General features: G+C 28.6%; 1 pseudogene; it reads left to right on the top strand.

Moving 5' to 3' along the window:
* The first annotated feature begins 757 nt into the window (after positions 1-757).
* On the top strand, positions 758-3269 carry LOC101497035 (uncharacterized; annotated as a pseudogene).
* Positions 3270-3474: the final 205 nt, after the last annotated feature.

The raw sequence follows: 3474 nt of genomic DNA, 5'->3' as shown, positions 1-3474 counted from the left end.
TTGAGAGTGCTTTACAAAGTGAGAGACTATTTTGATGGTTAATTCTTATAAAAATTTGTCGATTTAATTTTTGTAAACCAAAATAAAAGGGATCGAGATCTTTTTTATTTTTCAACATAAATGAAAAATACAATTACTATAGTTTTTGTATATAAAATCAATAAATGAGTAGTTTAATCACATGTTTTTTTAAAAATATGTGCAAATATATCACCAAACTATAATAATGGAATAAATTGAGAGAGTGAAAAACGAAGAAGATGTTAATTCAGATAGAATACTATTGACTATAGAAATTACTATAAATATAAGACAAAATTGATTATTTTGCCAAATTATCTTTCTTAAATATTATTGTGTTTTCCATTAACATAAATGAAGAGATGAATTAATCTTTTAAAAATAGTATACATAATAATAATTAAAATGTGCACAATTGAAAAGAGAATAACTGAAATTATATTAAAAATACTATTTGTTTAAGATAAATTCTTTTTTTTTTTGACGGAAAGATAATTTCCTTTATTGTTAAAATGATATTACGAGACTAAGGGACTATGTTAGTTCCAAGGAGCCTTTAACGTTGATATAGAGGAAAAATTAATTAATAAAGATCCTTTTGCAGAACAGAGTAGGGTATAGGGTAATCAACGGTTTTAAATTTAAATAAAATTTAAATAAATAGATTAACAAATCAATCTAAAGCACAAAATTAAAAATTTAAAAAAAGTCTCACTCTGCCCCTCCGTATATATTACGGAAACTGGAAAGCCATCGTTTGATTAAGTACTAATATACTTCTATTAAGCAAAGCTCATGGCTAATGAAATTTCTCAAGTGAAACCATTCCACTTTTTCAAGATCATACTTAATCAAAGCCTTCGTGAAGGAAAGCTTGTAAGCCTATACATTCTTCGTTGATATTCTAGTTTATTTATGATTCCGACTGTTTGTTTATTAGGTCACAAGATTGGTTTTTCATAGTTTACATTACCTTCATGGTTAACATGACCATTTTCTCACAATTTCTTTCTTATTTTTTAAAACAGCAAGTAATTATAGTATAAATGTCATCTACCAGAGTTTATTACTCTAACTAGCTCTGTAATAATGGTTAAATTGCAGACCAATACATTATATAGAAAACATAATGCCTAAATAATTTATATTACAAATAACTTTTTTTTTCTTAAGCTTTACTTATTAGGGGCTACAACACTAAAATAATGTAGTATGAGAATCTTAGAGTTATATTTCAAACTCATGAGTTATATTTAGCCAGAAAAGCTAAATGTAAAACAGATTAGAGTTTCATTTAGCCGTATAAATCAGATTAGTGTTTTATTTAGCCGTATAAAACATATTAGAGTTTTATTTAGCAGTATAAAACAGATTAGATGTTGCTTAAAGTAATGTAACATAATATTTTTTATAGGCTAATTGTTAGTGGTTAATTTGTTAAGTAGCAGAGGTCGAGCGTTATACCTTATGCATATTATTCTTTTATATCCTAACTTATACCACTGTTCTAGTCCTTCGGGATAGCAAAATAGTTTTATGAGTTTATCATTCATATTTATGTGGTTTAATTTATTGACAGATGATTCCAAGAAAGTTTGTGGAGAAATATGGAGAAGGTTTACCAAAAACAATATCTCTCAAGCCTCCAAATGGTAAAGAGTGGAAATTAGATTTGATAAAAAGTGATGGTAAAATATGGTTTGGAAAGGGTTGGAAAGAATTTGCAGACTATCATTCTCTGGCTCATGGCCATCTTCTGGTTTTCAGATATGAAAAAGCTTTTCATTTTAAGATACACATATTTGATATGAGTGGCTTAGAGATAAACTATCCTTTCAGAGGAGTAGAAGCTAAAAGGGTCTACAATAGTAACGGAAATATCTCCAAATAATGAAGATTGTAGAACAGCTCAAAAGAGAAAAGCTAACTCTTCCTCAGAATTTCTTCAACAGTTTGAAATTGGAAGTAGTAGTAGAAGTTCAGTTAAAGTAGAGAAACTGAAAAAGGTAGAAGCTATGCATCATGCTAACAGAAAGTGCAAAGGTATAAGATTTTGTGTCTTCACTGTCTCATTAAAACTTTTAAAGTTAACATAAATTATAAACTTTTGTTATCTTCAATTCATGTTATGTTGAGCTGTGTAGCACCGACGCTATGATCAAATATGTGTTTCGGTGTTTGCTACTGATACCGACTCATTGACGATATGCTATTAATTTCTTTTTTTAAGTTACAATCAATGTCAACGTATCAGTGTCGTGTCTGATATTGGTGTCAAAATTTGTGCTTCATCGATGCCTAGACCATTCTGGTTTTGCAGACATTTAGTAGGTTTTCAATTTTTAGAAAATATCATGAAATATGTTTGGTTTAGGATGTTTTAGTTTTGCTGGAAAAGAAAATGTTCAGTGCTAAGAAAGTAACAGTCCTTGACAGAGCAATCTCAGAACTTGTAATCCTTCCTTTCAAGTTGTTATGCGTCCATCATACATTGATGCTTCTTGAAATCTGGTAGGCTCAAAAGAATGATTTGGCTTATATGTCATAACTTAAAAACAACCATTATTACATGTCATAACTGAAAAAACAGGGGTAGAGTGAATACTAGCATTTATTTCTAATTGAAATGTTCAGTCCAATAAAATACAGCTGGGCTAAGTTTAGTTCATGTAATAGGTCAGCTCACATTGTTTAAATAGGCAAAACCTACTTAAAAAAAGTTAAAGTTTGAATTTTACTTAAAAAAAGTTAAGTTGGGTTTGGCTTATTAGCCTATTAAAAAACATATTTTGTGTTAAGACTTTTAAAAAGTGTAAATTTTGCTCAATCATACAACCATAACACTTTTTTTTATAAAGAATTGATATATAAACAGTAATTATAAACAAAACAAAAGAATAAAATACAAAATTTAAATTTATATCACAATGATTTAGAGATGGAAGAATAGTAATGGACATCGGGAAGTGTCAAATTAAATGTTTTTGATTAAAATAAAGGTGTATTAAGAATATTAACATTAAATAAATTAAAAGTAATTGACATTTGTTTATACTAAGTGATTAAGATTTGAGACAACTTGTTTATTTGTAATAATGACAAAGAGAGTATATTTTAACTCAATGATATTCATGAAAAATTAGTTTTTTCTTTTTGCATAATATACCAAATGAATTTGGTAGAAGACTTTAAATTTGGGAAAAAATGAGGGAGATATTAATCTTCAGGTATTAAATAAGAGAGTTTAGCCTGCAAGTAGGGTGGGAATAGGCCAGACCAAATTTTGTAAGGCCTGAGTCTAGCCTACGATGAATTTTTTAGGCCTAAGTCTGGCCTACGGCCTACCATAAGCTTTTTTTTCCGGCCTGAGCCTGGCCTATGGCTTATCATGGTCTGACCTATAAGCCTATTTAAAAGCCTTATTCACATTAAAATATTTAAATGTTATATTTT

The sequence above is a fragment of the Cicer arietinum genome, chromosome 3, assembly GCF_000331145.2.
Source record: "Cicer arietinum cultivar CDC Frontier isolate Library 1 chromosome 3, Cicar.CDCFrontier_v2.0, whole genome shotgun sequence".
Taxonomy (NCBI): Eukaryota; Viridiplantae; Streptophyta; class Magnoliopsida; order Fabales; family Fabaceae; genus Cicer; species Cicer arietinum.
Note: the sequence above shows the minus strand (reverse complement) of the source record. Positions and strands in the feature narration are given on the sequence as shown.